The 13,056-nt window shown below is 40.7% G+C and overlaps 1 long non-coding RNA gene across 2 annotated transcripts in view; it reads right to left on the bottom strand.

The window, feature by feature from the left end:
• LOC140198915 (uncharacterized) overlaps positions 1–13,056 on the bottom strand; it is a 97,739-nt gene that overhangs the window by 73,428 nt on the left and 11,255 nt on the right. For both annotated transcript variants that reach the window (XR_011886292.1, XR_011886293.1), the window contains exon 3: positions 398–1,551. This is a non-coding gene — a long non-coding RNA (uncharacterized lncRNA). The remainder of the gene's footprint in view (positions 1–397; positions 1,552–13,056) is intronic.

Below are 13,056 nucleotides of genomic sequence, written 5' to 3'. Positions count from 1 at the left end.
ATTTAGACCTTCACCAGAAGGATTACAATTAGTTCAAGAAAGTACTCACTACCACCTTTCCTTTCCAGTCAAGGATGGGTAATAAATGCTGGCGTTGGCAATGATGCTCACATCCCAAAACTGATAAAAGATCATTACAAACTCTGTCAATTCTAAAACTCTGCTGATCAATTGAGTAATTACCGAACTACAAAAAAGAAACTTTGTTTATTTTATCTTCAAGTACCCTGACAGCCAATGGGATTAGTCCTGAATGCAATCTCTCAAGTTTAGTCCATGCCTTTCCTCTTTGAATAAATGCAAAAATATACACACCTCAAAATTGTACACTAGTGGCACTAAAGAAAGAAAAATTGGGAAACAGCTGAAACATTTGTTGTGTTACTCATTTTTTTACCTTGTTATGTGGCCGTACCATCTCAGCTTTTCTTCATCACTGTGAGAAGATCTTCATGGGATCTAGTGTGGTGCTGGATGGTCTTGTGGACTTGCTCATTTGTGATGTGGTCCAAGTATGAGATGCCCAAGATGTTGCGATAACATCTCATTTCCAATGCCTGTATCTTCCTCTGTAGCTCTGCTGTGAGGGTCCATGTCTGCATGTGTACAGGAAGATGGAGAATACCAATGCACTCAGGACTCTGATCTTGTACTTCATGGTGATGTTGCTGTCCCTCCATATTGTCTCGAGTTTGGATAGTGCAGTCATTGTCTGTGTGGTTCTTGCCAGGACTTCTGGTCTTGATCCTTCATCACTGATATTACTGTTTAGAGATATTAATGTTTAAAACTTCCAGCTTAAAATGGTGCTACTAAGGCAAGCAACAGCTTACTGGTAGTTCAAAAGGCAAGAAGTTTGACTAAAAACATTGTTAGTCAAACTTCTTGCCTTTTGAACTACCAGTAAGCTTGTTAATAACATCTGAAGAGGCAGAGCAAAGGCAAAGCTGATTGGAGGGATGAGCTGTGCCGGTGTGTTGCAAAGCCGAAGTGGGACATATTCGAGATATGGCCACAAATGGAGTTGGAGTGAACGATTCAGAGAGGAGTCGTCGAGGCAGAAGAGTTTCGATGCCCATCCAATAAACCTGGGTCTGAGTTGCCGAGCTGATTTGGAAAGGTCTAGAATGGCTTCAGGCTGGGTGGTAAGGTCTACGCCCAGAGCATATCGCTGTGGTGGGGCCCCAGTTCTAAGGTGAGGCACGATCTGCTGTTTGAACAATTTAAGTGCTGGCCCAGGTAGACTGAGAAAGCAGGGTTTCAGGACTGGAAGTGAGGATCGGGCCAATTTCGCGCTGAGTGCCCCGGCTGCTGCGTTTTGTGTCTGTGAGCTTTGTGGTGATTTGCCCTGCTAATATGATGAACTGAGTCCAAGGTTTTGGGCCAACTCCGGGCTGCTCCGGATATTCGGATCTAAGGACTCAATATGGTTCGGAATGCTGTTGCTCGCTTCTATAGTTTGGATGATTTGTTGTTTTTCTTCTTCTCTGCGCGTCAGGAGCTGGTCTTTTTTAAAATTGGGTTCTTTCAAGTTTCTTGCTTTGTGGCTGCCTGTAAGAAGACAAATCTCAAGATTGCTTAACTTATACATACTTTGATAATAAATGTACTTTGAATCTTTAAGTTTCCTTTGTGAAAAATTGAGTGCCAATTGATTGTTCCAGTCACTACATTTCCAAATGCCTCTTTAATATAAAGCAAGAAAACCTACTGAACACACTGGTGCAAAAACATGAACAAATATATTAAGTAATGCAATTCAGATAATAAGAACTTTAATTTGTCTGGATGTTTGAGGATTAAAGAACTATAAATAGAGCAATTTAGCTTTGTTAAGTTACTTTCAGGAAGAAGTTACCTGAACTTAGTTATTAAACCTTAAGAAAACTACCAGTTTAATTATGCTTGGTAAGCCTTAGATTGAATAGTAAATAAAGTACAACAATATTTTGAATATAAGTGTGGAGATTCTAATAGAGGCAATGAAAATTTACTCAATGATACAAAAATAATATGTAGTTCACAGCTATTCTGGACAATACTGACAGCACCATGTTGCCTTTAAATGGTCCTATACTGTTTTCTTCCTTTGAACACCAGCATGAGAATTGAAATACATGTTTAATCAGTGAATTAATAGTTGCAGAGTCTTGTCATGTGTGGTGTGGGAGTAAAAGTTAGAGCTCAAGGGTAGATGGAGAAAGGAGGCCACAGGGAAGCTTGGAGGGCAGTAGATCCTCTGGAGGATTAGAGAGCAAGGACCAGCAATGACAGACTGGGTGGGGAGAATGACAGTACTGTCAGAGACGAATATTTGTCAGCATTCTTGAAAGATGGGTTCGGAAAAAGCACTACTGTTCTTCTTGGCTTTTCATTTGAGTTAGTACGTTTTACAGATTTCCATTTTTGTAGCCCTCGAATCGACATCCAGCTATGTCCTGTGGATCTCTCTCCTCCTGCATCACTATTAAGGCAGATGGAGTACTGTCAACTGAGAAAGAACGTCGTGAAAGAACTGGGGAATGAGCAAACCTGATAAGATCCAAAACCTGGTGCTGCAAGGATTGTTTTTTAAGGCCATGACTTGGTGTTTTGATACCTTTCATAATATACAAATTGATGTAAGATACAGTAATTCAATATGGTGACTCCTTTACAGGCAGCAACTGAGCAAAGCTCCAGTCAGCTCCCTCACCCGGCAAGGCGGGATATTCCGTAAGGATTTTCCCAGCATTCTCCCTACGCCCGCAGCTGCAAGGTTTGCCTATATTGATAGGGAAAATAGACTTTTACGTTATTTTTCTGGTTTGCTAGGAAATATCATAGCCGTCTTAATGTTACATGATATGTAAAGCACAGTTTGATCTGCACTCTTGGTGAACTCAGCCAGTATTTTAAACCTGTTGAAGCCTTGGCCAGATTTGGGCTGAAATCTGCTGTCTAAAGTTTCTATGTGTAAGCTAACTGACATCAGTCACCTCTTTAGGCACAGGTTAGCAAATCACTCACTATATTTAATTGTAAGGCTGTGTTTTCCAATAGGAAGGAGATCTCTAAATCTCTTTGTATGATGTGATCATCACTAAAATTCCCATATAGTACAGTGCACAGAAGTAGAAGTGAAATTTCAGTACTAATTAAAATCCAGTTGTTCTGCCAATGCTTGATGAATATTTACAATATATGAGATAGTCACTTTGCTCCTCATAGGGAGGAACACAAGGAAGAGCCATTCAGTCTGTCAAGTCCACAGGTGTATCCTCTGAAGCAATTTATTCAGTCTCATTTCCCATTCTTTCTGATGGCTTTATAAATTATTTCCCTTCATCTACCTATCAAATTATCCCCTGAAATCTCCAATTACCCCTGCTTTCCCCATCCTATAGTTACTTCCTTATGGCTTCAATTAATCATTAAAACTGACATTTGCGTTTGGCATTATTGGAGAAATCAGATTGTATGCTCAAGACATAAGAGCACCTTATTTTGTTGTCAATTGTGACTAGTAATTTTCAGGTGCCTACTGCATCAGTGCATTCCTTGAAATCAATTAGCAACTCCTAGAATTCATTGTTGTACTGATGACAATTGTGAATGATTTATATGGTTGTAAGATTAGTCACTGCCTTACTCAGCTCCAATACTAAATTCAATTAAAGTAGTATGCACTGATCACATAATACCAAGAACTGAAGTGCAGCTGACAGCTGAACTATTGATAACATCAGATTCTAGACAACCACATGCAGATAGAGCACCCCCAGGCTTGCATTCATGGTTGTTGGAGTTGTAATCAATGTACAGGTCCTCCCCAGATTACAAAAGGAGAACTATTCATAACAGCTCATATATCAGAAATGCAGTCACAGAACGAGTTCCCACATGCCAGAAGATGCCTGCAGCCCCACAGCAGCCAATGAGTCCACCCCTTCGATCTCCCAAAGGTTTGTTTGTATGTATGAACTGTACATAAGATGGCCGCTTGTCAGCTTGGGAGGACCCACACCGTGTTTGCAAGCCTGAGGACTTTGTGGATAGCACATTGAGGGAACTGGCAGAAGTAGTAGAGCTACTCGGACTTGATGTTTCAATCCCTATGGTAAGTTGGTCTCTCGATGCTGGCAGTGGGTTTGGAGTGGTGACAAGGAGGGAGGGTAGGTACATCATCGGAGTCATCTGGTGGGCAGTAGTCCAGAGTCTAGTGACCCTCTCACTTAACAACGAATGTACTCTTTCGGATACTGGAGAGGCGATGGCTCCTCTGAAGAACCAGCAACATGCACTTTGTGTGTCTCTACTGCGCAAAAGGGAAAGAGGAAGATAAGGGAGCTGTAATCACTGGGGATTGAAGAGATAGAGTCAGACAAGTATTCCATTGGCCACACAATGTGACTGGAGGATGGTATGTTGTCCTCCTGGGGCCTGAGTCAAGGATGTCATCTGCCAAGTATCTTGAAGAGGGAGGGTGCAGAATGAGAGGATAGGGTTCACATTGATATCAACCAAAGTGTCAAGAGGGGCAATGGGGATATACAAGCGGATTTTAGGTTTAAACTGACTTGACTGAGGGAATGGGATCCGAGAGGAGAGCCAGGAGAGAGAAAAGTAAGGCTTGAAGTGAAAGTTAGAACTTCATAATTAGAATCAAATTCAGCCAGAAAAAAAGGCAGGTTGCTATCAGAGACATTGTAAGAAAAATGATTAAAGGCCAGATTTTAAAGGCAGCATTTGAAACTACATGCTGCATCTGCACCATGTTCAATGACTTAATGGTACAAGTAGTCACAAATGGGTATGATGTAATTTCCATTGCTGAAAGGAAGCAGCAGCACGACCAAAGCTGGAAACTAAATGTTCCCAGTGACTTGACATTCAGGAAGGACATACCAAAAGAAAAAGGAGGTGGGATAGCACCGTTAATAAGGCTTGACTTAAGTACAGTACCTTGGCTCAGCAAATTGAGATATAAAACTAGAATCAGTTCAGATGGAAATAGCTGTTGCTGAGGATAGGAAGCTTTGGTGGCAGTTGTTTATAGGACACCAAGTAATAATATATCATAGGCCTTGGTATAAATGAGGAAATTAGAGGGACAAGTAATCAGGGTAATAAATTAAATGGGGGAGATTTATAGATGGGAAAAATCTATATCAGATCTGGACTAACAATTATGTTGTTCTCCTTTACACTTGTGTACTGGAAATGACATTAAACAATCTTGAATCAAATTAGGGCTGACAAGGTTGAGGCTGAACTTCCAAAATGGATACAAAATGGATTTAGAAACATAGAAACATAGAAAACCTACAGCACAATACAGCTGTGCCGAACATGTCCATACCTTAGAACTACCTAGGCTTTACCCATAGCCCTCTATTTTTCTAGGCTCCATTGTAAAGTATTTACAAGTTAATACTTTCAGGCATCAACTCAGGAACAAATCTGGTATTTTGCAACAAGAAGGGGTTAACTAATAATTCATAAAGGAGCTCATTTAAATGACAATCTATAAAAGAACTCCTGAACACTCATAAATCCCAAGATCATAATGGTCTACTTCCCAGAGATCTGAAAGACGTGTTTATGGAAATGATGGATAGTTAGTGCCTTTAAAAATCACATAGATTATGGAACTAGTTCCTGCTGATTTTGGAGAGTAGCAAATGTGATGCCAGTGTTTATGAAAGGGGAGAGAAAGCATCAACAAATTTGGAAATACTCCTTTTCCCCAATTACTGATGTCAGGCTAATAGGTCAGTCATTCAATGGTATCTCTCCCAATGGACCTATCAGTCTAACATCAGCAATTGTGAAAATGTAGCATTTCCAGGTTTGTTGATAACATAAATCAATGTCAGAATGAAAATGCAAGTAAACCTTAAGAGGAAAAGACTAGCTAAGAGACTGGGCAGCAATATGGAGGATGGGATTCAAGGGTTAAAGAACAATATGAATTTATCCAATTGGATAAAGAAAACTAGAAACACTGAGTAATTTTTAAATGATGAGAGTATACGCACACAAGTTATTGAAATACTGTACAGGTGCAGCAAGAAATTAGGGATGCAGCTTGCAAGTTGGACTATATTGGAAGAGGAGTTAAGTAACAAGAGTTAAGATGACAAATTAAGATGATATAGGGTCGAAATGAGACAGTACCTGAAGTACTGTATACAATTTTGGTCTCATCTAAACAAAAACATTATGCCTGCCAAAGAGTGAATGAGCAAAGATATACTAGACTGTTTCTGGGATGGCAAATTTATCATATGAGGGGAAACTTGATTGGCTAGACTTCTATTGAAGAATGACAGGTAATCTCATTGAAACATACAAAATTCTCGAAGAGTTCAACAATGTAGTCATTGAGATAGATGCTCTACCATGTGTGGTGGGGTAGAGATACACCTCTACCAAAGGAGGTGCAAGGCACTCCTTTCCTCCACTGACCTGCAGGTAACCCTTGAGCAAGGCGTACCACCCGCTGAGCCTCCAGTCAGGGTCATGTGAAGCCATGGGAGGAGGTGGTGATTGGTCGCATGGAAAGCTGATACATATCACAAGTCCTGGTTATACGACCACTGCCGACAAGCAGACAATCTCGGACGAGTGTTGATAATGGCAGTGCTCACCCACCTTGTAAAGGCACTGCCCAGAAGGCAGCAACAGCAATCCACCTGTAAAATTTGCCAAGAACGATCATAGTCGTGAGACCCTGATCACCCACATCATACAACACGGCACGTAATGATAATGAATGATGATCTACCATACAGATGCAAGGAATCAAATGGCCTAATCTTGCTTCCATTTAATATTAATAACTAATATAATGTAGGACTACTTGCTACTGTAGTGCAAGGTTATTCCAAAGAGTTAGTAACTACATTAAGTTCTAATGCTCACTGTAGTGCTTGTGAATACTTACATTATGAACTCGAAGACTTATACTGACTGTTGTAGTACAAGGATTTGCTGAAATGTAGTAACTTCATTAATACTGGATTGGCAGTTGCAGTATTAATAACCACTATAAATTACTATAGGTTAAAAGCTTTTTTTTTGGTTTGCAATGCCTTCATGTACATCTGTTCCTCTGCAAATTTGAAGGGAAAAATGTAGTTTACTCACCTTTGCCATGTGCAGGATAATGGTGAACACTTCTTCCGGATCAGGTCATAATATTAAATTAATACAATGTGCATTTGACATCATAAAATTGGATATCCTTCATCATTATATTTGGGGAAAAATTAAACATATATGTGCTTCTCTCTCAGGAGAACAATATCACCTGAGCTCTGACAAAAATAATTAATCTTTTATTTACTTCAGTGACGGCAGCACTGCATCTGCATGTAACAGCCAGGTTCTCATAGAGAAAAGAAATTAACAGTGTGCCATGCAAACTCTGCAGGGTTTGTATCTCAGATCCCCAAAGGCAGAAAAAAATGCTTGGTGGTTTCTGACTTGTAAAATCATAAAGTGCAAGGAGCTGAAGTATTAACAACACCAACAGTGTTACTTAATACCTGTGTCAAATGAATGGTATCCCTAATTCAATTTAAATGTATAAGATGGCTGTGTTGTGTATGAATGAGGAGAAAGAATCTATCTCTTCCACCTACTCTGCTATTTAACAAGATCACAGTGCTGAGGCAGAAAATCATCCATTTTCCCTGATTCCCTTAATATTCAGAGAGTTATCTATCTCTATTTTTGATTAACTCATTGCCCCCACAAACACTAGCATAGAACATCCCCGAGATTCGCCATCCTACGATTGAAGAGGCTTCTCCTCATCTTGCTCCTTATACAGAGATCATGATCTCTGGTTGTTGGCCAATCCGCCAAGGGAAAAGTTCTCACTGCATGCACCCTATCAGATCCTGTTTGCATTTTGTAAGTTCCAATCCTCACAAATCACAAGAATGTAGGTCCAATCTTTTCATTCCTACCTCATTCAGCAAAACCAGCATCTCAAGAGATATTCTGGTTCTCCTCTCACTCCTTCTCTTCACCTCACTTGCCCATCACCTCCTTCTGGTGTTCCTCCTCCTTTCCTTTCTTCCATGGTTCGTTGTGCTCTCCTATCAGATTACACCTTTAGTCCTTTGCCTCTTCCACCTATCACCTTGCAGCTTATTTCATCACCCATCCCCCACCCAACCACCTTTCTCCTCACCTGGTTTCACCCATTATTGCAACCCTTTCCCCTCACCTCACCTTCTTGTTCTGGCTTCAGCCCCCTTCCTTTCCAGTCCCAATGAATGGTCACAACTGAACATTCTGTGTGTACTGTTCCAGATTTTCAGCATCTGCAGAATCCCTTGTGCTTATCTCAGGAACCAACCTGATGAATAGTCATGGCACTCCCATTGTAGCAAGTACAGTAAAACCTGAGACATAGAAGCCGCTGGTAATATTGGATATTACTCCTATTAACATACCATGACACTTTTAATTAGTTTGAAAATATATATTACAGTACATAGTATTGTAATAAATTACCTACTGAGTTTAAAGAGCACAGTAAATGGGGTCTCAGTGAATCTCAGGGGAGTATGTTAACCAGAGCCCCACTGAACTTCAGAAGGAGTGCAGAAACTGGAACCCTTGTGAGATTCAAAGAAGAGTGGCAAACATCACCTGGTGAACCAGATGCTAAACCAGGGGTGGCCAACCTTTTACATTCCATGCGGCGATTTTTTCACGCACGAGTTCAGATGTGATTTTTTCACGCACGAGTTCTATATTAACATATTTTTACAAGAGTTGAATGGGGGTACAAGAGTTGTATGGCGCATCTGAACTCGTGAGTGAAAAAATTGGCGCATGGAATGCAAAAGTTTGGCCACCCCTGTGCTAGACCATCTGGAGTTTTGAAAAGCTGGATAATGGATTTTTGGAGTATTACTTTAAATTCTTTCATATGGAGAGCAAAACCGTACAAAACTCCAGTTGCAGTCTCTGCAAGATCTTATATAATCACAGGAAGACATCTTTCCTCCCATACTGCAATCTTGTCATAATAATAGCCAACATACCATTTACCACCCTAATTGCTTTCTGTAACTGTTAGCATGCAGCTACTTTGCATAAGCATTCAATAACCTGTGTCCATCACAGGTTCTTCCTTTCCTTCTGATCAGCTGATCATTACAATGCATTGCTTCAATAAGGCTGATAGTATCGTCAAGGATGTCTGCAGCTCTGGCCGTTCTATTTTCTGGGAGAGGACACAGGATCCTGAGAGCCCAGATGACAGGACTTCTTCCCCACTGTTGTCAGGCTTCTGAACCAATCCCATCCTTCACATCCACTTCCCATTGGTGCTGCCGTGTTCTCAAAACTCCCAATTTGATCCTCTCCATTATTCTGTTTTAGCTTTTCTTTCGGCACTTCCTCAGTTGGCACTACTGTACTGGCACTCATTTATGTATTTATTACTGTGTATACAGTTTATCCTGTGAGGCTCGTAGGAACAAGGGGGTTCATTGCATTCTGGTGTTTACAGTAATAAACTAATCTCATCTAATACCAATGTTTGAATATCAATATTTCTCAAACTGTCACGTTTTTCAAAAATGGTCAACATTTTTGTTTTGAGTGATGGATCTCACATTTTTTCATATTTAATCCCAGCTACCTTGTCCCTTCCATCAAATTAAGGTCAATTAATTCCTAGTCTTTATTTTCTATCTGTCAAACAAATCTCAATTCACTCCAATATTTTGCCTCAATTTCCATGTGCTCTAAACCCTGTTGACTAGTCTCCAGTGAGAGATGTCATTGAAAATTTTCTGAAAATCTAAATACATCCTTTTTATCCACTTTACCTGTTGCATCTTCGGGAAACTCCAATAGATTTGTCACGTAAGATTTGCCTTTCTTTAATCCACACTGACTTTGCTCAAACCTATAACACTCTTCAAGGTGTCCTACTGCACCATTCCCTATTCCCAGTTCCTCCGCCTCCACCGCATCTGCTCCAAGGATGAGGTTTTCCATTCCAGGACATCTCAAATGTCCTCTTTCTTTAAGGATCATGGTTTCCCTTCTGCTGTCATCAATGATGCCCTCACCTGCATCTCCTCCATTTCCTGCACTTCGGCTCTCACCCCATCCTCCCGCCACCACAACAAGGACAGAGTTCCCCTTGTCCTCACCTACCACCCCACTAGCCTCCGTATCCAACACATTATCCTCCGCAACTTCCGCCACCTTCAACAGGACCCGACCACGAAGCACATCTTCCCCTCTCCGCCTTCCGCAGGGTTCGGTCCCTCCCCACGGATCGCCCACCTGGCACTTATCCCTGTAAGGGCAAGTGCTACACCTGTCCCTACACCTCCTCTCTTCCCACCATTCAGGGCCCCAAACAGCACTTCCAAGTGAGGCAACACTTCACTTGTGAGTCTGTTGGGGACATCTATTGCATCCGGTGCTCCCGGTGTAGCCTCCTCTACATCGGTGAAACCTAACGCAGATTGGGGGACCGCTTCGTAGAGCACCTCCGCTCCATCCGCCAAAACAGACAGGATCTCCCGGTAGCCACCCACTTCAACTCTGCTTCCCATTCCCATTCAGAGATGTCCATACATGGCCTCCTCTACTGCCATGATGAGGCTAAACTCAGGTTGGAGGAGCAACACCTCATATACCATCTAGGTAGTCTCCAGCCCCTTGGTATGAACATAGAATTCTCCAACTTCTGGTAATTCCCTCCCCCTCCCTTCCCCTATCCCTATGTCACTCTGCCCCCTCCCCCAGCTGCCTATCACCTCCCTCTTGGTTCCGCCTCCTTCTACTACCTATTGTGTTTTCCCCTATTCTTTCTTCACCTTTCCTGCCTATCCCCTCCCTGCTTCCCCTCCCCCACCCCTTTATCTTTTCCCTTACTGGTTTTTCACCTGGAACCTACCAGCCTTCTCCTTCCCACCCTCCCCCACCTTCTTTATAGGGCCTCTGCCCCTTCCCTCTACAGTCCTGACAAAGGGTTCCGGCCCAAAACATCGACTGATCGTTTCCACGGATGCTGCCCGACCTGCTGAGTTCCTCCAGCGTGTTGTGAGTGTTGCTTTGACCCCAGCATGCAAAGTATTTTGTGTTTAAGGTGTCCTATTACTAGGTCCTTTATTGCAGGTACAAGTATTTTACCTATACTGATTTGAAGATAACAAATTTCATCTCTCTCTTTCTCCTTCATTTAATCATGAGATCACAGTTGACTTCCTCCTATTTGCAGAAACCATTCCAGAATCTCTAGGGTTTTGGAAGATGATAACCAATGTATCCACAATCTCTATAGCCAACCCCTCCACCCCACCTCTTACAAAATTCTGGGATGTAGATAATCAAATCCTTAGGATTAATGGTCTTTCAATTGCGCCAACTTCTCTAGTTCCCTTTTTCAGACTAATTTCTTTCAGTTCCTCATTTGCACTTGACCCTCTGCTCTCTTGTGTTTTTGGCATAAATTTTGTCTTCTTCCATGCAAACAGACATTAAACATTTGTTTAATTTCTCTGTTATTTCCTAATTCCCCATTATAAATTCTTGTGTTTCTGACATGTTCAATGCTTAATATAATGAATGATAATGAAGGCTCGGCTTTGCAGTTGGAATAACAGCAAAACTGTCAGCGCTTGGCATTGTTACTGTGCGAATCTGATGGCAACTTCCGGTGTCTGTACATGCAGTTAAAAGTGCAAGTCTGAAAGCAATGTCCCATTGCTCTAGTGTGTGCTATTGCAATCCTTGCAAATGGAATTTCAAAAGAATTAAATCAATGTGAGCTTTTTATACCCTTTTCCCATTGTAAAAACTATTGAAAATGTTAACTCTTGCTTCATGAAGTGTCAATTTAAAAAGCAAACTAAATGTTATTAGTCACTTATCCACTTTCAAGTACCTAAAAAGCTTATTTTGCACAGGTAGTGTTCAGTTTCTTCAAAATAATAGTAAAACACACAATGATTTTAAAATGTATATCTTTCACTTCTTCATGATTATTGTTTCAGCATTAAATTTAATTTTCAATTAGCATTCACATTCTTCATTTCACTTTCTAAATTTAAACTACAATCCCTGCTCTGCTATCAATGGAAAGTTTTCAGTTTAATCGGCCATCTTACTGCTGAGTACCACAGACTCTCCCAAATTTGTCATATCAAAGAAGAGACAACTGAAATCTCAGAGACCGCTGAATCTTATTGCACATAACTTTTGCTGAGGTCAGTAGCATATACCATTCCTTCATTGCTGAGTGCTAAATCAGAGTAAAATATTTTTATGTTCCTGTAGTTAATCAGTACAAATCAAATGGACTTATTTTTAATTATATACTGTACTTTAATGAGTGAAGGCTTCTAAACTGAAAACTATCTACTCCAAAATTCTACAACAATGATGACGGGTATTAGGTCACTTTTTTAGCCTCTCAGATTTAATAATATCATCCTAATCTCTGAAATCTTACGTTATAATTTTAATGTCTCATCTCCGGCAATATCCCAGTTTATCAATATTACATCTTTTTCATTTCTTTTGTATCCTTTTAGTAAAGAAACTGCATAATGCTATTGATGATTATGGCACTGACTTTACATTATGCAGCTCTAGCTGCAAATTCCAAGTATTTTTGTGACATCTTCAAGGGCTCTCTAACCTGAAATATTCCTTATAATAACTCTTAGATTCTGCTGCCTATTTTAATTTGATACACAAAGCAGAAATACTGAGCATGTTTTAAATAGTGACACATTAGACATGTTGATGATCAAAAACCCTTGTACACAAATCACTCAAAGCTAACATATATTACAGGGAATGTTGGAGGGCAATGGTACGGTTTTTATTATGGCAGGAGATGAATACAGGAGTAAAGAGATTTTACTTCAATAATACAGGTCCTTGGTGAGACCAGACCAAGAGTATCATGTCCAGTTTGGTTTCTTTACCCAAGTACAGTATATGCCTGCCATAGTGCAATATATTCACTAGGCTGGTTCTGGGATGGTGTGTTTACTATAAGAGGCTAGATCAAATAGACAG

The sequence above is a fragment of the Mobula birostris genome, chromosome 6 (genome assembly GCF_030028105.1).
Source record: "Mobula birostris isolate sMobBir1 chromosome 6, sMobBir1.hap1, whole genome shotgun sequence".
In the NCBI taxonomy this organism is placed as follows: domain Eukaryota; kingdom Metazoa; phylum Chordata; class Chondrichthyes; order Myliobatiformes; family Myliobatidae; genus Mobula; species Mobula birostris.
This window is presented reverse-complemented; position numbering and strand designations above follow the sequence as displayed.